This window comes from Anser cygnoides, chromosome 3 (assembly GCF_040182565.1).
Source record: "Anser cygnoides isolate HZ-2024a breed goose chromosome 3, Taihu_goose_T2T_genome, whole genome shotgun sequence".
NCBI classification, from domain to species: domain Eukaryota; kingdom Metazoa; phylum Chordata; class Aves; order Anseriformes; family Anatidae; genus Anser; species Anser cygnoides.
Window position 1 is genome coordinate 107,775,911 of NC_089875.1, and position 26,585 is coordinate 107,802,495.

The following is a 26,585-nucleotide window of genomic DNA, read 5'->3' on the forward strand; positions in this document are numbered from 1 at the left end:
CCCCAAAGTTTCCAGTTTCTCCAGGAGATTTCCTCTTTCCCTTCATATCCTTGGTCTTTGCTGTGCATCTTCTGTTTTATAACTCTATTTTTTTTTTTTCCCCTAGGGCCGCTGAAATTGTCTGTGCTTTAGACCCTGGAGCCAAATAAGGCACGTCTAGTTGGGAAGATACCATATTCAGTGGGAAGCAGGGGTGAGGATGCATGAGAGTGGAGAGGAAAAGGCAGGGGGGAGGGCGAAGGGTTTGTATTCTTGACCTTAGGTAGCTGGTGCTGAGAGGTAGCGTATTGTGTTGAAGCACAGACAGAAGTAGAGTTTGTGGATGGGAAGGAGGGAGGAGGGAGGAGGAAGCTGGGACAGCGAGGGGGGAGGAGGAGAGAGCAGCATCTCTATCTTTCTTTGCAGACCACGCTGCTAAACAGCCAGGGGAGGCTCATGCTTCCCTAATATCCATCACTGCCTGCTTCCAGCGTGGTCACAGACAGAGCAACAAAGAGGGTCTCAGAGGTAAGATCCTTGCAACTTGCAAAGCTGGAGCATCTGCTGAAATAAAGAGAAGGAGCAGCAACAATACAGAGAAAAGATTATCAGCACCTGGGAATGCTGAGAGGCAGTTGGGGGGGGGGGGGGGGGGGGGGGGGTGTAACTGGAAGCCCAGGTCCCCAGAAGGCTCAGGAAGTGTTAGCAGTAGCAGTGAGCAACAAGAATAGAGTAACAGGGGCGCAGACCAGATCCGAGGGGATCAGGATACCAGCTAGCGATATTCAGCAGTGGGTAGTTTGTGTCCCAACTGCCTGTGTAGGAAGAGGAGGAAATATGGTTGGAGAGCCGTGAGAGCAAATAGCCTGTTACCTGAAATATGTGGCTAAATAAGGCTTAACAAAATATATGGCAAAATGTGGTTTGTGAGCGAACAAAACATTTCATTAATTTGTGCATGTCAGCAGAAAAGATGTAAATTCAATGCAAAGCTTAAGCCTGCATATTGTTTTGACTTTTTATGTGAAAGTTTTATTTTTTACTTTAGGACTGTATTTCATTTCAGAAATGCACTTAATAGCACCAAGGAGAAACAAACAAATGAAAAAAGAAAACACCTAAATGAAATGTGTATTGTTGAGTCAAACAGAATGTGCTGTTGTATTATTGTAACAAAATACTTGTAATACCAAAGCAAGGTATGCTGTTTGACCTGACAAATTGTCTTTTTTTTTTTTCCATTCAGAAAAAAAAAAAACACGCACACACAAAAACCTATAATTTTGTACTGGCCTGAAATGAAATTTATAATTATGTTTGATCCATCCCCTCAGAGTAAAAAGCAATTTGGATAGATGTCTTTATAAAGTAAACTGTTTATTTTTAGTTGCTGATTCTGGACGCACAGATGAAAGAGGCAGAAATGCTATCATCTATATATTGGAGAAAATGTTGCTTGCTTTTTCCCCTGTGCTTTGTCTCATTTACTTTGCTTTTTGAGGTATGAGCTACCTTGGTTTTGATCTAATAACTCATGGACCCTTCTGAAAATGATTAATGAGTAATGGCAATAATGTCAGTATTTGTTGCTAAACATATTGAGCCAACTATAAAGAAAATTAACAGTCTCGTATGTCTTATGAATAAGATTCTTAAGGATTTAATGTATTTTTTTACACTATGAAACACTGAAATCAATCTCCAAAGGTGGACATTCTGATATTTTTATGCTTAACTGTGTTTACCTCCACTCTAAGTAACCAAAATAGTTCTAGTGAGTTGGTCGATCTGTGGTGTGAGTGAGGAAGTTAGAAGCACCATTGTCTGCTGCCTTAGGGAACTTGGTGATTATGGACATGATTAGGATTTGAATTTTCATCAGCATAAATTTCCTGGCACAAGTGTACGTGGGATCAGTATTGGGTTCTGTACTGTTCTACTAAATCATTTTCTGATTTTGCTTAGAGAAGAGAGCCACAAACTTCACAACAGTAGGGCTTTTATTTTACTAGTTTTTGCAATTATGTTAATTACCATTTCAGGGTTTACAGTTCCATTATTACTTTTAAACAATAAATAGCAGCCTGACTTTGGTCTTTGTGTGGTGTTGTAGTTGTCAGCCATAGGTTTGAAATTGACTTCATTCACTAGAAAATCAGGGTTTTTATTAAAAAAAAAAAAAAAAGGAAAACAAAAACACTAACCTAAAATAACCTCTTTCCCTGTCAGCCTGCTACTTGCTTACACAACTTTCTGTTTGTTTTCTTTGTTTATTAAATCTATCTTTTGGTTTGCTAGGTAGAGGAATGCCTAGTGTATTTTTGAAACCTCATGTTCTGTCTTGTTCTTGATGTACATACATCTAAGAAAACCTTTAATTTGAGGCCTTGAAAGTGATCTTTTACTTCTTGAGAAAAACTAAACTTACTACGTACAAAATTGCTTTACTCCTGGCGGGGGATGGGGTGGGATGGGGTATTTGACTACTGTTGATTTTCTTTGGCTTCTATTTAGGAAATGGAATGTTCTCACTTTGGAAAGGTTTATCTGTGGTATGCGCATAAAAAACAATAACAAAACATCTAACAGTAAGAACCTAACACGAACCTACCACAGCAGGTAAATTTCATTTGAAGCTAATATTCTTTTCCACTTAAACAATAGTTAGTTATTGTGCTCTTAAGACAACCTTCTATGAAATGTATTGTTCTTGAAGTTTATATGGGCTGGATGCAAAGCTCCCTGAAGTCAGGAAGAGACATTCCAGTGACTTCAAATGGCTTTGGATCAGGCTTGTCACGTGAGATTAGCCTCTGACAGAAGATGTTATAAGCACAGGCACAGAACAGAGAGATTTGGGGATGGAATTTCACTTATGCCCTGATCATCTTTGCTTTGTGAATATTTGTTAGACACAATGTTTTGAAGCAATCTTTCATTTATTTTGTATTACAAATGTCTGTAATGTGTTGTGACCTTATAGTTTTACAGAAATTGTCATCTAACTTATGTTTTAGACCTATTGTCTGTTTATGTCTATATTTAATGGCTTCTGTTAAGGGAGTCTGTTGTTGGATATGAGAGTTCAGAATCTCTTAAATGAGTTTTTTTATAACGTCGGTAATGCTACGAATAATATGCACAAAGTTAAGGGAAGAGTTTTCTAATGTGAAATAGCAAATCAAAAACAACAGTTTGAATTCTATTTTTCTTGTTAAAGAACATGTTCTGTATAAGAAACTAATGGCTTCCAAAGTTTCCCTTTCAAATACAGCCGGCTGCCCTCCCTCAAAAAAAAGTAGAAGAGATTGCTGTGGCGGTCAGTTTGACATTTGCAGTTGCTCTGCAAATAAGTTTCTCATTTGAATCTTATGCAATTTACAGAGGTTGAAAGTAACCACAAGAAGACCTGTGTAATTTTGTAGAACAAAATAAAACAGAAACATTTTGTAGCACTCCTTAGGTAGGGCCAAATTTTTATTAGGAAGTTGTAAACTTTCAAAGGTGATCTGTGTCAATAAATGAAAGCCTATCAGACTCCTAAGCACTCTAGTGATGCTAGGCATAATTATCTTTAGGGAAAAATTGCCTTTGGTTCTTATTGATTGTGGCTCTTCTAATGAATACAAAGTCTGCATGGTGAATGATAAGTGATGTGTCACTCCTTTTCCACCCTCACACAAAATAAAGCATTTACTCTCATCTGAGATCAGGCACAACCTTGGGTTTATTTCATGTGAATAAAAGACACCATGAAGGGGCATAAAAGGCCCTTGTAACTAACAGCCACCAAAATATACGCACAAACATCCCTACTTACACAAATATGTGAATGCATTCATGTATTACATACATGCACAGGGAAAGCATTACATATTTGACTTCAGCTGAAATTCTTTGCTTTTTTCCACTTAGACTGTGGTTAGTGATTCAGTCAGCTGCAAGTCTAACTCTTCAAAATGTCTGTTAGACAGACTGTGGAAGGAGATTCTGTTATTTACTAAGGAAATTTAAATATGTCACTTATGCTCATGTCGTAGAGATTTGTTGCTGTCCCTACATAATTACACCTAAGGATTCCGAAGAACTCTAGTTTGATTTTCAGTTTGCCTTAATTTGCCATTATCCATGTGTTGCATTTCATGCTTAAATGTTTATGTGAGGAATAAAGAGAGTTTAAGAAGTAACATGAGCAGTGGTATATTTCTGAGGAAACAGGAAAGGAAAATTGCCATTTAGACATCGTCTATCTTAGAAAAAATGCTGTTAAAAGAAATACTGATTGAATACTGCATGAAGAAAATATCCTTTTTTGAGCTAAACAGCATAGCAGTATTTTATGTACTAAAAGCAATCTGTAATGATGTTGGAGGCATGTTTTACATAAATTTGCAGTAAACAGAAATTAAAATTTATCTGTAGAAAGTATATTTACATCACAGTCATAAAAATAATCAGTACTAACAAAGAATTGTCATCAAAGACATAGGTATGAGAATTCATCCTGATGCTTTGCTTATTGACTCTTTTTATGTTAACGCTTGTTGTGTTGTTTTAAATGGTTTCCTGCAAAATGTATCCTTGTATGCCTAGCTCTCTTAGTTTTTAGAGCTCCATAGTAGGAAATTGTGGGGCTAGGTCTTCTGTTTTTATGAAAAGGTTTTTCATAAGGTTTTTCATTTATAGGTTTTTATTTCCGCCACTTTTCTGTCTGAGGATAAACATTTATGTAAAATCAAAATAATGATCTGATCCTGTCTGGTGAAATTTTAGTGTCATGATAAAGTGCTTTGAAATTTGATTATGTTTGAATTATGTTTGCACTTCTGAGAATTATGTTTGCACTTCTATTATGATTTTATTATACAGGTCCTAATCTGTGGGCTATATGTATCAGTTCCAAGAAGACTCAAATGGGTTTATAGACAGGTTTAAATCACTGTCACTGCTTCTATCAACTAGATGTTTATTATAGTCTTTTCTGATTTGGAACCACATTTTCACATTTTCTTAATCTCCATGCCTTCCCAGTTTCCCTATGAATTTAAGATTAAATTTGTAAAGTAATACCTCATACACAAACTGGTCAAACAATACACAAAGAACAGTGGATTAAACCATAGCTATTACTGGTGCAATAATTGGGGATGTTACTTGTAATAACAACAATAAAATTATTTTCAGACACAAGAATGATTGTGAAGTTAATGAAAACTTCCAAAGATCATTTCATCCTCATTTGACAGCTGTTTTCATTATTTTCACCCCAGAGGTAATGAAATGGTTGATTTATGATGTAAGTGCATTTGTTTTTAAAGAAAACATTTGTGACTTGCTTGACTGCAATGTGACTCTGGTTAAGTGAGTGAGCCAGATCTCAGTGGTGTTTTGCACAGATGGAACTATAAATGGTTTGTGCCCTAACTGTTCAAAACCCATGCATGAATATGCTGTGGAGATATGCACAGACATATAGATGTTGATTTTGCTCAGTCTTTCCTGCCATCCCTGAAAAAGTCACTCGTCACTCCCTTAAGAGGAAGAAATGCATTTTTTCACTTGCCAGTTCAGACTTACTTTAATAAGTAGTTTTCAGTTTTACCATTTTATTCAGCTGAAAATCTTTTATCAACAGGTGTTTGCTATACACTTCATTATTCCCGCCTTGTTCTCCTATTCTTCCACATTTTTTGTCATTTGTCATCTTTTGTGTAAAGGAGAGCACGGTTCAAACCAGTGGTAATTATGTCTCTGCTGCTCAGAAGGTCCATGAGGCAAAAAGGCCTTAAAAAGAAAAGAGTCGTTTGAACTGGTGTCCAGCTCCCCAGCCAAGATACTAGCATTTTACACGTTTATAGCACAGCATTGTAATTTGTCTCCTGCTTTGAAGTGCATCTGATGCTGGCAGGAAAAGCAGGAGGGTAATGTCACTGTAGTTGGTACTCTGCCTCATGGTAAGGTCCCCATTTAGAAGGGGATTTAGACCAAGTGTTTCCTAGGCAGCAGCAATGCTCAAATCCCATGACCCAGCATGGTGGGGTTATCGTAGAATCATCAAGGTTGGAAAAGACCTCCGACATCATCTGGTCCAACCATCACCCCACTACCAATGTCACCCACTAAACCATGTCCCTAAACACCACGTCCAGCCTTTCCTTGAACACCCCCAGGGACAGTGGCTCCATCACCTCCCTGGGCAACCCTTTCCAATGTCTAACCACTCTTTCTGAGAAGAAATTTCTCTTAATTTCCAACCTGAACCTTCCCTGGAGCAACTTGAGGCCATTCCCTCTAGTCCTATCACTAGTTATCTGTGAGAAGAGGCCGACCCCCAGCTCCCCACACCTTCCTTTCAGGCAGCTGTAGACAGCAATAAGGTCTCCCCTGAGCCTTCTCTTCTCCAGACTAAACAACCCCAGTTCTCTCAGCCGTTCCTCGTAGGACTTGTGCTCCAGGCCCTTCACCAGCTTCATAGCCCTTCTCTGGACATGCTCAAGGGCCTCGATGTCCTTCTTGTAATGAGGGGCCCAAAACTGAACATGGTACTCAAGGTGCGGCCTCACCAGAGCTGAGTACAGGGGGATGATCACCTCCCTGGTCCTGCTGGCTACTCTGTTCCTAATACAAGCCAGGATGCCATTGGCCTTCTTGGCCACCTGGGCACACTGCCGGCTCATGTTCAGGCGAGCATCGACCAACACCCTTAGATCCTTTTCCTCTGCACAGCTTTTGAGCCACTCTGCCCTAAGCCTGTAGCACTGCATGGGGTTGTTGTGACCAAAGTGCAAGACCCAGTTATGAGATACTGACCAGGCCTACTCATGTGAGAAGGTGGCTTAGCAAAAAGTGATGTACTGTGCACATTCTGTACTTAGAAGAGCATACAAAGACCTGCAAAATTCCCCTTGAATTCTGTGAAGCAAATCTGGGTGCAGAATCAGAGAAATGGTATTTGGAAAGCCCTGGTCTTCCACCAATACTGCAATCCATTCTCTAGGGGCAAGTAGGTATTTGCAATGTGAAATGTGGTTTTGGCTCCCCAAGGAGAAGCTGCCACAGTTGTGATACTGTTGCTGTATTATTGTGGAGTTTATTGCCTCATATAATCTCAGTATATTAGAAAGTGTTGTATCCTGCCGTTTAAAACTTTGTTTAAAAAGTTGATTTTATGAATAAATTGAAAATTTATTTTGGTCTAACCATGGTTGTCTAGGTCTTGTTCAGATTGAAAAAAGAAGTGGGAAGTATCCATCTTGTAGTAAAGTCAGGCTCAGTATGTTGGGCACAAGGCATAAACTCAAGAAAGATTTTATTGTGTAACTTGGTAAGTCTTCTGTTTTAATTCATACCACCGAGGTGGATGCTGTGTACTGTCGCTCCAGGCCCAAGATGGGAGTGTACAGTTCTTGACAGCTTTGGACAGCTGAGTTCTGATAATGTACAGAACTACTGGTAAGATCCTTGTGTCTTACTGAGTTTGGTACCAGGCCTCAGAATTCATCAATAAATACTGGGTGTTGTTCAGTACGCTCAAATTCCTAGACATTTATCTGTAATGTCAGGAGCATTTGACGACAAGCAGACTCTTTGAAAGTCCATTTCTTTTCATGTAACATGTGGGAGAGGCACTGTACCTTACGCTTCCTCTCTTACGGAACTCTTTGGAGGAAACCTGGATACAGGAAAGAAGCTATGCAGTAAATAGCTTGTCTTCTTGTTCTTGATTTTGAGAAGTTCGTTCTCAAAAATACTGTTGTTTTTTGTTTGTTTGTTTTTCCTTTATGAACAGAACTTGTCCTGTAAAGTTACTGTATCTTGACCACCTGCGAACAGTCAGCTGTAAATTTCATGGTATTGTAACTTAGAAAAAGCGACCAATCTTTTTCTCCCCGCCTAAAATAGCAATAAAATTAACAAAACCATTAATAAATTAGAACAACTTCAATATTTGCAGTATCTTCCATTTGCCTACTCTAGCCCACGAGTGAACATTAGTACTAACATTGCCAAAAAAGTTCACAGGGCCTGGGTTGAATCGTAGACTGTTTCTTTTACAAGCTGTATATGCGTAAACTGGAGCTCACAGTTTAAACAACCAAGGTGTGGCATGGATGTGTGTGTAAGTTACCATGGTTTAGCTGCTTGCTCGATCAGCTGCTATGTCATAGTTACCCATAACTACAACCTTTTGTCTGCGAGGCTTTAATAGAGAAGTAGTAGCGTTACTTTGCACCAAGAATTTACCATACACAACTAAACAAAATGGATAACACAATTATTACTTTATTAATCCCACATGGTTTTCGAATGCTATTTCAGTAGGCCTTGTAGCATGAGTGTACTGTGATGTCACATCCTGGTTCGTGTATGACATGCTTCCAGTTCCATGCCAAAAAATGTAGCTCTGCTGAAAACTGCAATACAGCTTTCACAATAATTAAACTGGCTGGGGAAAGAGCATACACAAATAGTTATGTCAGGGCCAAAGATGCACTATAGAGGCCCAAAGATGCTTTGGCCAAACATCAAATGGTGTGAACATGGTCCTTCCAATGACTAGACCTGAACAGTGTAGACACAAGTGGTTCTGCATCCCTTGACTTAAAGGCATCTCTTCCTAGGCCAGGGCTTTTAGCAGTAGAGGTGTAAGGTCACATTGACAGGCCAATCTGGATAGGAAGTAATGCTGTGTACGATGGCAATAAGAAAGCAAAACATTGTGGGTCACTCTATCCCCATTTCAAATTAGCTATATGGCTTCACATAGCCTTTTCACTGCTAGATTGCATTGCTTTGCGTGTAATTTGGTTTCTTTGGCAATGTGTTCACTTTCCAAAGAAAAAAGGCTATCTTGAATTTAAGCTAAGTCTTACTACATGTTAGAGCAATCCAATTATGTTTTTCTAAGTGAGGTCTTCATCTCCAGGTAAAGGTTGCCTTAAGTTTTTCTTTTTGTTGTTGTTTTCACTCTGTGTTTCTGTGGATCCAGGATGAAGTACATTTTTCTTTTTAAAGTAGGTCTTTGAATATATCCAGTTAGAAATTGCCTACACAGTTGTGTTTGTTGGGTTATGTGATGAAAGTCTGGCAACTTATAACAACACTGACATAATGGAGAAAGATTACTGGCAAGTATACCAAGTAGCAGTATTGGAAAGGAATAATCTATGTGATCTTATATTTTCTACCTACAACAGAATAAAGTGTAACTGCAGCCATAAAATTCAGTACACCAAATTCAGGGCCATGTATAAAAACATGCACATGAAAATCTAATGCGTTTTATGAAGGCTTTATTCACACATCCTCTTCCAACTGCAACTGTGCTGGTTAAAAAGGTTACTGCCCCCAGTACCTCATTATGGCACTTCTGTCAGAGGTTATCACAGTCGACTCTGCCAGCTGAGCTGCTCATGTGCACAATTCCTAATCTGTTTCTCTTAAGATGAATGGGGGTGATGAAGATCTATGATCTTAACACTTGAATTTTTTTTGACTAAAGATGGACAGGGCTTGCTCACAGGAGCAACTGAGTGTGTAAAGCTGGCAGGACAATAATTTCTACCAGAGCAGTAATGAGCCTCTATAAAAATTATTGTAATCTTTTCGGGAACACTCCCAGATTTGTCTATGGCCTTATGTGCATTGGATTTGCATCACTGAATGTTTAGTCTTTTCATGTTGCTATATCTATATAGCCTTAGGCTGGTATATAGCTTGTATGTTTGCATGTTGTTTGTCCTGTCTATGGACAGGATTCAGTTAAATGAAAATATTTACAGACTTGTACCTCAGTAGAGGTTTTTTGGTTTTTTTTTAAATATCTTAAATATCTGTTTTATATTCATGCTGGGTCTGCTCTAGGGGCTCTGTACTGATTCAGAATCTTCCATTCCATCTGAAGACATGCAATTTTTTTTTTTGTAAATAATAATTACTTATTTTAAAACAACTGCAAAAATGCTCTGGTTTGGTTCAAAACCCACTGAAACCAATAGGTTCAATTCTAATAACCTTTGCATGGCCACCATCAGAATTTTGTCTGTGCACCTTCTGAATTCTAAAACATTATTATTTTTTTTAACCTTCTACTATTTGCTTGTATTTGCCTTCATTTTTATGGTAGTGATCTAATATAGAAGAGAGTTTCTAAAAGTGGCAAGACTCTTGATAATTCTAATAGCACTCTATTCCTTTTGTGAACTGAATTTTCTTGTTTTAGATAACTAAATTTAAGCAAGTAAATGTTGGTTGAGTTGAGTAGATTGTATTAGGTGATTTAGAACTGTCTTTAAAACAAGCATTGTGAATCCAAGTGTTTGCATTATAAATTATGTATTACTTTATTTTAAAATGTTGACGTGTGCTTTGCATGTTGTGTTATTGCTGATAATGTCATTGACTTAAAAATTGAGAGAAATATTGTCAGTGTAGGAAAAAATTTTATCAACGTCAGTTTGGAAAAAAAAATCAATACAAACCAGCTTACCACTTGGTCACAGATTTTTAAATTAAAGTAAGTTTAGAATAATATAAATTGAGAAATCCATCAAATTTTGTCCCATTCCTGCCAATGTAACTTCATGGCAGGATGACATTTTAGGAATGTGTTGCAAAGATGATTGTCAGATTACAAAAGTGCCTAGAATATATATGTATTGATCATCAATAAGTTATATTTTTAAAGTTATTACTTACATGTGTGATTTTATGTACCCATCTAGAGTGGACAGCAGGATTTCCCATAGTAATCAGGGGGAGAGGGGTGTTTCTCGAGGTGTTTTCCTGGCTGAGCTTGTGCAGAAAATGTTTAAATGGTGCAGGGAATAATGTATTGTGTTGTTAGGATTTTAGGGGACTCCCAGTGTCTTGGCTACATATCGAGCACTTTTATTTGATCATTTTGTTCAATTTTAGTTCCTCAGAAAGAGGAAAAATTCAACTGCTTGATTAAAAGTACTGACAATCATCTCAGATTGTTTTGTGGAAAATTTTTCTCTAAAAATTTTGGAAGGCATTGGGAAAATGATACGCTTATCAATCACACCATTTAGGGAAGAAAATATTTTGAAAGCCATTAAAATGATATTTTTTTTTCTGAAAATATAAACAAAAAAATACAAATCGATATCAATCCCTAAGGTATGCACAGAATTTAAAATGTGTGCATTTTTTGAGTGAAGTTACATTAGCAAGCTCATATATCTGTCTGTTAAAAGTGGACTTTGTATAACAGTGAGTAGGTAGAAATACTGTGGGTGTGAGTGCACAGTGAGGTGTCATCAAAAAACTTTAGATGGAATGGCTTGTGAAATAAAGTAGGTGTTTGAGAGTGGTTTCCAAATCAGAAAATTGAAGCAATTTTTTCTTGTTGGCATTTTCATTCCCCGGTTTTTGTAAAATCTTCTTAGCGTCCCCACTGGTACATTAGGACACAAAGCAATTATGAAAAGCAAAAGAAATTCTGAGTTTCTTGGCTAAATTTGGAAAGATTTTTTGACATGGCTGACCATCCTTCGAATAAGATCTTTGTGTCAGGGTGCAGAGGTCAGGGTATAGAAACCTTGGGATATCAAAAGGTGGTGAGAAGAATGGCTGGGATTTCCAGCAGTCGAAGAGTGCTCTTTTGTCTCTGGTGGTCAGTTGTCGAGGATGATGCCTGTGGACATCAAAGAAATGTCTAAACAGTGTTATCTAGGCCCGTCCTTTGCCCCCTGCCATGTAATGGGCCTCTTTTCAGGAAAACATTGGGAAAGCTGAGAAAGCGAGTTGTCCTATGCTACTGCTATTAATTCAGCAAGAAAGCAGATCAATAACATTTGCAGCAACCAGTAAAACAATCTGTTAGTTTTAAAAAGTGCAGATTAGTCAAGCCTATAAATTATATATTGCACATCCAAGATTTGATTTTAATGTGTTTTTTTTTCTTTTCGTACTCAACATGCTGTGAGGCCATATTCCTTTAAGAATTCAATTTCTGCTTGCTTTGGCATATTATGGAGAACTGTTCTGAGAAAACAGACAAATAAAAATAGTCATAAATGAACTGATATTTTGTGCAATATGTGCTTAAAAATTGACTGATGCCTGGAAGAGTGATGCCATCATTTTCAAGAAGGATGTGCTTTCCTCATCAATGAATGAAAGTTACAGTACCAAAGCAAAGCCTGCACCTAATATTTTTCAGCTCCTGTATTGCCTGCTATTGAAGGAATAACAGCTGTTTGCTGTTCGTTTGTGCTGAATTCAAGACAAAAATATATTCTGAAAATGTTATGAGGAAGAAAAAAAATCTATTATGAATATTTTCTATTTTGCCCATGTGCAAAAGCAAACCGCATTTTTCTTTGTTCTTTTTTACATTTCTTTTTAAAGGTTGGAACTCTTTAAAACCCCACTTTTGCAAAGAGATACTGGCTACTGCAGGGTTTAGTGGTGAAAAACCAGGGCAATAATCTGGGGCCTGAGCCATGTGAGAACTCGTTAGACTAAGGGAGGTAGCAACAGAGGGGAAGTCAGACTAGAAATGAACCTGTACTTCTGATACCTGTGAATCTAACTCTGGTTTATTTTTTTTTGATTCAAATGAAATGATAGTGCCTATGTCATTATGTAATGCTACTGTCATTCTTGAACTTAGTAGAACAATGTAAAAAGATGAGTCTTGGCAGGTCTGAGGGCTAACACACTAGCATTTCTGGTTATGGATCAGTCTCTAGGAATGTTTAATAAAAACAGCTTTAAGGATTCGATGCTGCCCACATTTTGCTAATAGCATATTATTAATTAGAATATACTTTAAATCTTTACTAATAAATTAGGCCAATATACAGAATTGCATTATTGTTTTAAGAAGACTATGTGATCTCAATATCAGGAACTCAAGCCAAATGGCAATGTAGATATTAAAAATGAAACAAATCTATGGTTGAATCAATGACACTTTCTTAAAAAAAAAAAAATGGAGCTGGGATTTGTCAGCAAATAGTTGTGTAACATCTTTAAATATAGCTAAAAATGTAAGTGCAACATGTTTTCAAAAGTCTGAAATTAAACTGTTTAATGAGAATGTGTTTCTGTACTGTATTTAATTCTAATGTAAATTAGGTTTACAGACAAAACTTTGATAAAAATGAATGAGTTAACTTTAGCTAGAAGAACGTGTGAAATATCACTGTTGCAGGTTAGAGAGCTAAACTTGAAACAATGGTAGGTAACATATGTACTGAGATAATCATTATTTATTTGGATGGATACTGCACTCGAAAACTGTTATTTTGGGCTGCTAGATGATTCACCATTACTTACTTTCCCATACCCTCATCTAGTAAAGAAGACGAAGAGCTAGATATTTTGCTAGCATGCCTCAGTGATTGCAGGGAGGCTAGATGTTTGTATTCATCCACATCACTACAGTGAGAGTTCAAAGTCCTTCTCACTTCCAAATGTGGATCTTGAACATTGATACTATAGTCTATAGCTAATATATTTTATAATTTAATATATAATATAATATTACTTTTAGAAAAACACAGAGAATAAAACATTGCATCTCCTATACTATTTTATCCTTTTTATTACTACACCTGCACTATTTTTCTGATCAGACTTATATCCTGATTTTGCAAATATCTCTGTCCCTAACTTTATTGAAGAGTATAGTTCAAATACATGGAGAATGACAAAAGCAACGTAAAAATGGGAGTGTCGGCAGAAGTGAAATCCTGATTCTGTAGTTAAATTGTGATCCTATGGGTAAATAGATGAGTTAAAGTTGTCATCAAAAGTGATTCATGTCTTCGAGCATCATATTTCAGCAGTGGTTTAGCTAATAGACTTAGCTAATGAATAGGTCACTGTTTGCTAGCATAAGGCATATTCAGTTATGTCATGAATGCATAATTTATAAATAAGGATAAGAAAGGAGAAGTCAAGGAAACAAGAGAAAAATGAAATTTCTCTCTTAAAGAGAGAAGTCAGACCATCTTTGATGTTTACAGAATTGCCTCTTTATTTATCTGTACTGGACACTCATTCAGAACTTTCTGCTATGCAAATTTATGAACGTTCCTTCCAGACCACTATTTAAAAATGTATTAAAAATAAATAAATGAATATATACAAGAAGTAGAAATTGTTTTGTGAGAACCATCCTGCTTAAAAGTTTCTCCTTAGACTGGAAACTTTTAAAATTAAGTTTGTTTTTACATTTTGTTTTGCACAGTTGCTCATAGTGGAGATGAAGCTTGCTCTGTGTTGTAATGCAATGACAACCCCTTTCTAAAGTCAGGCTTAAAAAAGGGGGGTCCTATGGGGAGGACTTTGTAAGACACTTGTGTTGAGGGGGCAGGACAGTGCCCTGCTGAAGCCTGTAAGGAAGACTGACCCTCCTGTGAAAAGAAATGTACCCATCATGGGACCAATCTGCTGTCATCCCCATAGGCATGTATTGCATGAGTATAGCCTGGTTGTACAAGTTGTCCCCATTACACAACCTACTGCATAAACACACATCCATTGCAACATCAGATGTGCACTGTCCTCTGCTGGGGAGCAATTTTATTTTGGTCATATGATGGCTGCATTTTCAATGTCTAAAGGCTGATGGGTAAAGGGCCATTAGGGAGCTGGTTGCCAGAGTAATTCATGTAGCCCATGAGACCCTCACTACTGGGTTCCCTGGAGAACAGACTGAACAGAGCAGTCATGCTGGCGGAATGGGTCTAGCCATTTGCCGTGAGGTTGGTTGCTACCACTGAAGTTTAGACAAAAATCTGCCTCATGATATGTATGTGTAGTATACTGTCTGTGGTGAAGCTCTGATCTGAGGTTGTCTTGAGATACTTTGTTTTAGCAAATAGTAGAATAAATAGGTACCAGTAAAATAATAAATATTTAAATTCATGAGGGTAAGATTCATGATCCATTTTTTAGGATTACCACAAGACTCATTTTAAGGAATTTGAAACCTGTGATTTCACTTAGATTTTGTTGGGAAACTCTTCCAAAAAATCAGCTAGCATTGTACAGTTAGTTCTTAATGATACAGCATAATGACTGAACAGAATAACAGACATGAAGTGAAGACAGTTAACATATGCAAATGAATAAGATTATGTTAAGAATATTGATGTATAGAAAGAATATGTGAAACTGTTTGTGAGGAGAATGGGCATAGCTTTAAGAAACACATTGCTGAGTGGTCGGAGTGGCACGTCACGCTCCAAGGTGCTGTGCGTAACTAAAGGCAAGACTTAAACCACAGGTTGGACAATCCACACACAGAAAATCAGGAGTTGATGTACAAAAATTACTGCTTTAAAGAAGGCAGATACTCAACTTGCTTCTAAATAAATTTATTTATTTAGTCTATGTAGTTTAAAGGTAAACAGAATGACTTCTCCTCTCATGGTTGCATGAGTATATATGTACAGCCACTATAAAACCAGTATAGTGCCTCTGGGTCTGCAACACAGTCTCAAAGTGCAGCTTTCTTAATTTTTCATAGCAGTGATAATTTTAAAGCCTCATCACGTGTGTCAGTAGTTGTTCCATTGCTGAATATTTCAGTTCTTGGAAAGGAAAAGTAGGTGGAAGTGGAGTATGTATATCATTTTTGGGAAGGGCATATAGAGAGAGCAGGTTTAAAATGATAGTGAGTAGAAAATTAATTGGAGAAAGTAGAATGAAGGGAAAACTGTGACTAGGATGCACATGGACTTGAAGACAGAGTCTATAGTGCTAAATAAAGCAGTGCACATGGTGAGTTTGAACACTGGATATGGAGCGATTCCATGGTTTTGGCCATGGTTTTGTGGTTAGAAGTCTTCTAGACAGTGCCTGGGCACACTGGGACTGTTCCCAGCAGGCAGAAGGGACAAGACCATCCTGGCCTCACATACTGTGCCAGCAGGCTTTTCCCACTAAAACAGTTCTGCAGCCCTTCAGTTTCATGTTGTGAAAGCATCATGATGATGAGTTGCAACACCACACTGGCATTAATTAAAAATATAATCTCAAACCACTTTCAAAGATTATATCCTCAGAGCCATAGGGCACTATGTGCATCCCAGAAATGTAGTGTGGGCATACCACAGAATGACCTGTGACCTTGTTTTCTTTTGCAGTATAGACATTGCAAAGTAACCGCATTCCCTGTTTGGATGTAGCTGGTAAGTAGGTGGGCTTGCTGTGAAACTGATTCCTCTCGCCCGAGTGGGAGTGCCTGCCATATTGAGCAGCAGTCATATTGATGAGCTTCATCTGTATGGGTCTTCCAATAAACTCACTTCTATAGAGTTTACCACTAAGGACTGTAGCATGTGACAAATAGAGAAGAAGTGGCTAATGGCAATAACTAAAAGTTATATCACCACATCAGGGGTGTGTTTTGTCTTTGTCTTTTGTGCAAAATTCTTATGAGGTAATGAAACTAGAGTGATGAATGTCAACTGATAAAGCAAACGACTACATAAACAAGTGTCATGTTATTGACTGATGGCCTTGGCCCCAGGACACGTTAGAGTGTGTGTGTTGATATGTGTGTGTATGCACAGGTGGTACCTACCCACCTGATGCACATTTATCCATCACTGGGATACAGCTATTGCTTTTAAAGAGCTTCTTAGTGGAATACTGGGACACTGTTGTCTGAAACACTTAAACAAGTGATAAACAGATTTTTTTTTTCAAAGGGTTAAAAGTGTCAAAGTTGCTTATAAAGTAAAAATCTATTCAATTAGAAAAAAAAAGCTCTAGTTTGGTAAAGAATACGCACCTTAATGGGATGATGCTATTCATGCAGTATATAGACTGTTAGTTGAATGGATAAGGTGATTAGGAAAAGATAATAATATACTATTTCTAAGTCTATAATGCATGGATTTAGCAGCACTGACAGAAGTTAGCAGTCACAGAACCACAGAATTGTTTGGGTTGAAAAGAACCTTAAAGATCATGTAATTCCAACCCCCACAGTCAGAGTGTTGGAAGGAAAGGAAGGACTTCCATAACATAAATAAGTTGTGTAACTTGCTGACAAATTATGTCAAGTCAAGAGCAGGAGGAGGTTCAGAAAGGAATCAGACACATTCATGGCAAAAACATCTGTGAATACCAATTAACCATCAAGATGTGGCTATAACCTCCATTTCAGGTCAAGTGACTCCCAAAACTGGGAGACTCTGGGTGAAGGAGCATGCTATACAGCCTTTCCTTCTTAAGCTCCTTCCTGAAAGCTACCTGAGGCCACAGCTGGAAGCAGGATGGTGAGCTTGATGGACCTTTTATCTGATAAAACTCTGGTGTTTGTGTTCAATGTTTTAAGTGAGCAGCAGTATGTTAGTAGGGTAGGTCTGCAATTGTGTAAACCAGTTATTCCTTCCTTTTCTTCATAGCTTTTGTCACAGGAGAAAAAGAAGAAAGGTAGTATTTCTGTCTGAAAGTGACCTGGGCTCTTTGCAGGATTGACTCATGCACTTCTTTAGCCAGAGATCATATTCCTCGGTCTTAGACAGCTTGTAGGCAAGCAACAGTTATGACAGTTATTCCTCAGTACTTATGGAAATGTTTCCCCACAGAGGATAAATTCTGTAGAATGCTTTATACGTGGTTCATCCCATATTCTATCATAGAGCTATTGTTTGGGTACGTTTGATGTAATGTTTTCTTTATTCTTCAAAAGTTATGTTTTATTGTGGTGCTGCTTCCTGAAAGTGATGTAATAGTGTTTACAAAATAGACAGTACTTTGGCAAGGCATTTTCAAGCAAATTTTTCACTACATTTCAATGAGTAGAATTATCCTTATTTTACAGTGAGACATCATATGTAGGATTAGAAGACAAAAGCTGAGATCATAACATTTATGCATTAGGATGTGTTATAACAAACTAGGATAATCTTAAGCCTCCCAAAATCAAACGTACTGAACAAAGACATGGGAACAAGTTGCCCTATGGTGGGCAGGTAAAGCAACCTGCTCAGAATCAAATTAAAATGTAATTTTCAAAGTTTGAATTAGAAGTCTAAACTTCTTGCCTTCTAATCTTGTGCTACCATTTCTGAATGCATCTTCCTCCTCCTTTCAAATTATACTATAATGCTAAGCTATATTTTTCTGAAAGAGCTTTTATCAAATGTCTAGGAAAAAGACTGGCCTTTGTAAGAATTTTTTACTGCTATTGGACATGTGTATGTGTAAAGTATCCTTGATGCATAATTACAGGGAAATGGAAGCTGGCAGATGTGAGAGAGTCACCCCTTTAAGCAAAGAATTTTGCTCTTACACAAATTACAGGATAAATGGATGCTTGCAGATATGAAGAGTAAGCCCTTAAAGGCAAGAATTTTACTGCTACATAAAAGCTTGTTCCTAACATGTCAATTGGTACAATATGTCCAGTTGTGGTGTTTCAGAAATACCATTTTGTACTGTTCATGCTGTCTGTTAAGAGTGCTATTCCATTCTTTCATCTAGTCACATTAACTCTGTTCTTTTAAATCTTTCTTGATCATGAGAGACTGTTCTCTGCTACAGGGACGAAGTACATTGGGTAATATTAAAATGTGAAAGCAATGCCCAGTTTATTTAAAAAAATATGAAGATCTATCAACTAACTGAAGTAATGGGGCTAACAATAATATACATGAGATAGTGTCTTGAATTTTATACTGGAAGATACAGTAAGCTATCAATCCTTATGCACTGTTGATGTGTCAGTCATGATTTTGTTAGACTTTTAGCAAAGGTGCCTGTGTCACCTTTTTTTCTGTGCTGAAGAATCTCAGCCAACTAGATAGTCCTGAAGCCTGTTAACTCCTTTGGTGTTCATTCTTGTCTTTTATTGAACCTTTTCAAGTTCTACAGTGTCCTTTTTGACAAACTGGACCCAAAGTGCACACAGTGCAACCCAGTGCAAGCAGATTGTGGATTTATCCAGTGGCATAAGAACATTTTCTGTTTTGGTCTCAGCTTTTTTCCTCTAAAATCTTAAAATCTGATTCGCACTTTTATATTTGCTCATGAAAACAAAAAGAAAAAATCAAATGTAATGTTAGAATTTACTAATAAGGTCACTTAATATACTACTGAGGTTGCTTTTCTTAACCAAGGTATTGATGTTCTAGGTCATTTCTTACTACAGGAGTATATTGATAAAATAATTTCAAATACAAATAAATCATTCTTGAAAGCAATTTTCTTTGATGACTATAATTACAAATTTAAATGCCATAATCATTAGGATTATACAATGCACATTGAGAGAGTGAGAAGGTATGTAATTATCATTATGTAGTAAATAACTGGCATTGTGCTATCTTGAGGTTTTTATGGTAGAAGATAATTACTACTTGCAATTCGTATTGCTTTTGGTATAGATCTATTTTTCTGGGTTGCCTTTCCTATTAATACTTTTGGTATTTGTGTTGTATAACTTGCTATAATGATTTCCTTTCCAACCAGAATAAGACAAAATGTCAAATAAGGCATAATGTCATAATGACAGTGTTATTTGTCTTCAGCTACAGCTTCTTTTCTGTATCATGAGGTTAAAAAAATTTTTGCTTTCAACAAAATGTCAGAAATCATGCATCTGTCAAATTCATTTCTAATTTTTTGAAGAGTTCTTTATCATCATGGCAGATGACTTCATAACTGTTTTTTGAAAAATTCTGAGGATGAAAGAGCAAACATTATACTTAATCATGTCATTTTTATAATAAATAGTTGCTTTTTTAAGTTTTGATTTTTTTTTTCAGAAGTCAACAGCATCATATATACTTGTTACTCTATTTCAGCATCAAATTTTGGATGTGCAGAATGTTAAGCTAGAATAGACTTTGTAGGACCTCTGTCTTTACAGCCATACACTCAGTATTTTGTTAAAAGCTAAGTTTTGAGGCCTTTAGAAACTGCACTAAAATCTATGCGATGAAAACATAATTAAAGTATTTTCACTTTGTTCATACTATGTGTACAACTGATAATTTTTATGTACTCAGCTGGAAAGCACATTGACGTTAATATATGAGAAAAATATGCAAAGCTTATTCCTTTATAATTTTTGCTGATTGAAAGAACTTGTCAATTGACTGTGGTCAATTGTTTAAATGGCCGTGGTTTAAATTAGGTATAATAAAACCTACAGTAATGTTGAATTGATTCTCAAGAAGAGAATATGAGAAAAAGGATCTAAAGTTTGCAAAATAGTGTCCATTACTTCTCTAATTTTAATTTTTAGACAATGAAAAAACAGGCAGCTTGATTCTCAGTCTGCTAATACCATTTTATGCTATTTGCAAACACCAGACCTGTTCTATTTAAAAAAAAAAAAAAAAAAGATAGAAAAATCCCTCTATCCAAGCACTTGTACTGTCAGCTACAGAATTTTAATAAGCATTGATGTAGGTTCTCTAAAACCGTTTCATCCAACATGAAATTTAAAATAAATATGGAATCCTTTATACCTGTCTTCTAGCTCTTTCTTTTTTACCAGTTATGTAAGACTGATGATTTTTGTGTCATGTACTGTTCTCCTGTCTCTAGGGAGAGGGAAGAAGATATTTCAGCAGGGCTGGAGATGGCATGCTGAGCTGAAATGCAGTTAATTTTTTTTTTATTTTTATTTTTTTAGCACCAACAGGTGGGTCTCCAACTGCTAGAATTTACCCTGCAAAAGAGTTCTGAGTAAATGTTTTTCTTAACCTTTCTGAACTCACCTGTGAAAATATTTGCATTTGGACTTCATTCTGTTGGATGCTATTCTGCTGTGCATTTCCAGGCATTACCAAAGGCAGCTAGTGTTGGGATTGTTCATAAGGAGATCATGGATGCTGAGAGGGTCAGCATTTGTATTGTCTGATGTATATCCTGTTTCTTGCGTTAGAACTTGCTCCACTTTACAGGTGCAAATGGAAGCCAGTTTAGCTGCTTACCAACCTTTCTTGGATGAAAACAAGAGTTTGTTTCTTAGTTGCTTGACACTGACATTTTTAATAGAGTCTTAGAGTAATTCTCAAAGGAGTAGTGTTCAAGGAGTCTATTGTTATCTTTCTTGTCTGCTTGGGTATCTAAAACCTACAGTGAGCTCAAGATTGCAGTATTTCAGCATCTTTGAATTTAAGGCCTACTCATTTTTCTTGCACAGGTAACTCCACATTAGCCAAGATAAGGTGGAGCCTTGAACATCTGGGTGAAATTAATATGGAGACTGCAATGCTGACTAACATAGTGTAGTATCAACTAGAATACTTATGTATTGACACGCAGTTCAGCAGGACCTAACTGTATAACACCCAGTAGAAGAGTACACCTGGAAGACTACGGTCTAGCTGGGTTTACACGGCATATACATAAGCTAATAGGTTGTATGAGACTTAAGCTGCCTTTGCTTGGAGTGATGTTGAGGGCCACTGGCACAGGCAACATCCAAAGCAGATAAGACTTGCATGGATATTTGAGAGTTGCTAATTTTTTTGACATTGTGTTTTGTATTGTTTCAACATTGCATTGTTCCAGTACTGTTAATATTTGCAGATGTTTTTTTCAGCATAAAAAGATGCAGGATTGATTCATCTGTCTGCTAATGGAACCGTGGTGACTGATAACAATGAGAGCTTCAAAACCAGATGAATAAGATGCTGGCTATGTAACTAACCAAACGCATTATAGAGGAGAACCTTTTCTTAAATTTCTGTAACACTTTTAGAAAATCTGATATGATGATGAATTTTCATTGGAACGTACAATGTTTTAATGAATGAAAATCAATGGAAGTTCTTGTTAAGATCTGAGAACACTCATAAAACATTTAAAAAACATCAGTTTTGACACAAACTGTTTGACATAACTGTTGATTACACTGGGTTTTGATCTCTCCTGATATTGTAGATCAGTTAAGAAACTCCAGAGGAAGAAGACAGGAGAAGAGAAAGCTATATGCTTTATTTTTCCTCAGCTATGGCTTACAACAATTTAGAAGCTGCAGGGAACTTCTGGTACCATTTACCTTAATAAGGAAAAAAACACTTTCTATCAGAAAATATATTTCACAGGTTGTTTCTACATGGCCCTGTCTTTGGGTATTCCAAATGGAATTATAGAAAACTGAAAGATTAACTCCTCCACACCCTCCAAAGGTCACAAATCTAATAGGAGTTTAAAATAAATAGCTAAATATTTATTAAGGTGCAAGAACAGATGATGATCCAGTACAAAGACGTATTGCAGGAGAACTACATTCAAATCTGAGCTTTGCCACTGTTCTTATGTGACTTTGAAATATTTGAACTCTGTCTCTTAAAAGTATTTAGATAAAATTACCTGTCATGGACTTCAGTTGTAACTAGGGACTCAGATGCTCATGGGATCTATGCAAAGATCACTTCAGCCTTGTCATTTCCCACCAGTAAAATGGAGAAAGAGCATATCTTTGCTTTCCTGCAGTTTTCCAAGTGAAACAATGAGCTTGTAAACATTGAGTTGTTTAGGAATTACAGTACATAGACCATGAAAGAAAAAACGGAGATTCTAGTACTTCTAAAAACTAAGAAGGAACAGTTTTTATTTAAGTGAGACTGATTTTTTTACTATTTTGAACGTTATCAATTGATGCATCTAAAATGCACCACTAAGCTCTTTTGTATCAGTTTTTAGTGCGAGTGACCAGATGAGAGAGTTAAGAAAGATATATCTAAAACCAAGGTAAACAAGGGAGATTAAAACACTAACGATTTCTAGTAATTAAAATAAAATGTTCAGATAGCAAGTTGTGCTGTAGTACTGTACATTTGTTTTGATTAGAAACAGAGATCTGTATTTCTTTCTAAGTCGTTAAGTATGAGAAAAACATCCCTTGGCACTTGCATAGACATACCTTCCTAAGGGTACGTGAGGATTGGGAGCATACATAAATGGCAGATTGGGAAGTAGGTACAAAACGTGGAGATGAAAATGGAAAATGCATAAGCATCTGTCATAGTTTGTAATCGTTTGCAGGGGAATAGCACCATCAGTCTTTGAATTTAAAGATAGGTGGTGAGTTAACACAAGTGTATCAAAGTGCGCACAGAGCACAAGATTTGTGCGATCAGTTTTGCTTTGCGTCCCCAACAGAATGTGTTGTGCCTGTTCCCCAGCGGTAAGACGGTGCCGCATCTTGTCTCCTGACCCAATGTACTGTACAGAGTCCTGCATCACATGGCGTGGCGTGTCAAGTCTTACACACTGAGACCGAGGAAAGTTGAGAGTTGTCAAGAGGTGTTTTTCTGAGCACTTGGATGTTTCTCAGCCTGGAGGTTCTAAGTTTTTTATCCCAGTATGAAGGAACACTCTTAAGGAAGCGTTTTGAACAGTTAGACCTGCTAATAGCTACAGAAGCATCAGTCAGGCTGTAGCTTTTAAGCTTTTAAAAAATGGTCTTTGAGCATTCATTTAAGATTTTTACACAGGTACAGCATGACTGAACAAGTGGCTGGTGCTTTTGTGCAGTGCATGAATCAGAACGAAATGTGAGTGAGATACGACAGTAGCAAGAGTTTCTTTTATGGTTGAGAGTGGAGAGGAAACAGTTGTGACATTCTGAAATGTTCCTGTTGTGCACTGAGAAAGCCAGGGCTTTTTTCGGGCGTAGGTTGTGCCAGTTGTAAAACAATGTGTCAGATTAATAATGCATCCTATTGAGAAGGAATGGGAGGTTTGGTGAGGCATGATTCATCCTCGTCTGGTGCAGTAATTAAGTCTGTTGCTTGCCTTGAGGTCAGTGTGACCCTGTTTATTTTAATTTTTCAGTCCTGAAGTTCTGTGCCGTGGGTGTTTAAGGAGGAATTAGCAAGAGATAGAAATTTATTGGTTTCTGTAGTTTTTGGCAAGTGTGTGTTTCCTTTCATTATTTTCATTTTCTCTTCTCATTCATTATTGAAGCACTTAGCTGTTTTATAAAACTGACTGACCATTTATTTCACTCTTTAATAACATTTCTTTTTTTGGAGATATTAAAAACATACACCATCATGCTTGGGACCCTTGTCAATTCAGTGATAGGAAGAACAAAAGTATTTGTATGACTTTAAACACAAAGCAATATTTAATAAGTATTCTAGGTTCTTTTAATACATTTTCATATGAAAATATTCCAGATATCCTGTTACTTCTTAAGAAGCAGTTCACAACACTTGCTTCCTCAGTTTCCTTCACATTTGTAAGTATTTCACAATAGCAGCCCATAAATTATTTTGCAGTTCTCCTTAAGACTCTTTTTTTTTTCCTGTTTGTTTTGTTTTTGCTTTTAATATCTACAAAAACTGAAGAGGAGTCTCTACAAAACTGATAAGTAATCTCTTGACATGCTTTTTCTGGCAGCACTGTTGGAATAGCTCACAACATTGAGTATAACTGTTCTCCGTGCATTAGAAAATTGATATTATCCCCAGTATATACTCAAATAGTGGAAGGACATAAGGGTTACAGAACAAGCACCTAAATAAATACATAAATAAAAAGCAGGCAAAAGGACTTAGAAAACTTTATACAGAATGCCCCAAACTGAAATGCTCAGAGCCCTGATCAGCTGTAGCAACCCCAAGTGAACCCATGCCACCTTTTAGGACAGACAGCTGCCCAGGACGATATAGCCCGTGGGCCATACTGTGCAGTGGCTCTTACCCACATGGCTCAGGGTAGCATTTTTCAGAATGGGCTGACAGCTTCTGTTGCACCCTTCACCTGACTTTTGTGCCTCTGAGACAGTTTTTGCACGTGTGGTGGGAAGGGTGCTTCAGTTCAGATGACCAAACTACTGTGGAGAGTGCTTTACAAGAGCGGACTGTTTAACACACCGGAGGGAAGGGATGCCATCCAGACAGACCTTGGTAGGTTTGAGAGGTGGGCCCTGCAAACCTCATGAAGTTCAACAAGGCCAAGTGCAAAGGCCTGCACCTGGATCAGGGCACCCCTAGGTTTTATATATAAGATCTTGTATACATAACCTCTATGCTTATCACCCATTCTTGGCATTCCTGCGCCGGCTACTAATCAAACACAATAGGCCCTTCTGTGCTTTCTTGCCCTTCCTATTTCTCTTCTGGAACTTCTGCTCCATGCCTATACCCAAAGCAGACAGCTTCTTTCACATTCTCCATTCCATCACTGAACATCAGGTTAACTTCTTTTCCTTCTACACCTACCCTCTATTGATATTCTTTGAATAGTGTGGTGCTTCCAACCCCAGTGGAAAGCTAGAGATAGGCACTGAAACATCCTAGCCTTCATTCTAGACAGCACCCTATGCAGCATCCTAGAGAAACTTTTTTCGTGAATGCACTACAGTTATGGAGCAAGAATGCCTGGCTGGCATTAATCAAGTTATACCTCTTTAAAATGTGTATTTTATGGCTTGTGTTATTGTTGACCTGATTAAAAGTGACTCTTCCAAAAATCCCATGCATTCACACACACACACACACACACACACGTATTTCTTTCAGTGTTTGTTTTCCATTTGGATTCCTCTAAACTTTATGTGCCAATAAAGTCTTTTAAGTGTCATCTGGTGAGGGTAGTATGTCTAAGGCACACAACTGTGCAGTGCTAAAGGAAACCAGGCAGTGATTTCTGTGTTCCCCATCCAAACGATTTTGTATCCTACTTGAAAAATTGACATAACAGGTCTCCCATACTTGGCACTAAGAGCATCCAGTTCTCTTGCATGTGACAGAATAATGTGCTGGTCCCTCTCCCAGAGTATTACTTACTGCTTCCTGTACCATTTGTTTTTCACATCATTTCATACAGTGCTTGGATCTAGGCTTTAAGTATAGGGTATATAACTTTAATTTCCCAAATAATCAGTGAATGCTTCCCATTATAGTTTAAAATTAATGTGAAAAATGTTTCGAATGAAAACAGTAAATCTCCCGAGTCTCCAAGTGATTTCTCATCAGGCTTTAAAATTCAGATTTTTATTCCCTCAGAAAAGTCTCAGAGGGTGAAGTTTTGCAATTTAAAAATGTTACTTAAAACAATTTCAATTGTCTCTGGAGAGAAAGTTTCTGCTCTCACCAGCATCCCTAACCATTTGTTTCTTTTGCATTTATTAATGGTTGTATACTTCATGCATAGCTAGAGGGGTCTGATCTAGCTAAACATAACCTTGCAAAAATGGCAAGTTTTCAAGCATATCAGCTCAAATCTATGCCACCGAACAACAACAGAGGGGGAATATATGGTCGAGAGTGGGAGACGTTGCTTTTCAGCTGTAACTGGAGTTCAGAGCAGCTTGAGCCAGTCATGAAACTGCACCCTGAGAGTAAAGCTATATGCAAGCTGAAAGGAAAAAGAAATACTCACTTCTCGTTGCTCGGTGCATCAAACGTACAAAGGCTATATAGAAACTTAATTCCATTGAACACGTAAGTAAGGGTTTAATTTTACTAACTTCATTGTTATTTAACTGAGTTTAAAATCAAGCACATACCTGAATGGTTCCTGGCCTAGAAGAGCCATAGAAAAAGAAAATTAATTTTTCAGAATTGCTTTCATCTTTCGGAGGGATATGCTACAATTTGTGACATAAGGAAATGTTTCGTAAGTCTACCCGAAATACACTT

General features: G+C 37.3%; 1 protein-coding gene across 4 annotated transcripts in view; it reads left to right on the plus strand.

The window, feature by feature from the left end:
* The first annotated feature begins 221 nt into the window (after positions 1-221).
* The window catches only part of GREB1 (growth regulating estrogen receptor binding 1), a 96,505-nt gene continuing 70,141 nt past the window's right edge, over positions 222-26,585 (plus strand). For 2 of the 4 annotated variants that reach the window (XM_013172634.3, XM_066994940.1), the window contains exon 1: positions 233-507. The gene's annotated coding sequence lies outside the window, so the exon portion shown is untranslated. Of the gene's footprint in view, positions 508-26,585 lie in introns of all 4 variants that reach the window. The other 2 variants (XM_013172640.3, XM_013172639.3) reach the window with 2 other exon arrangements.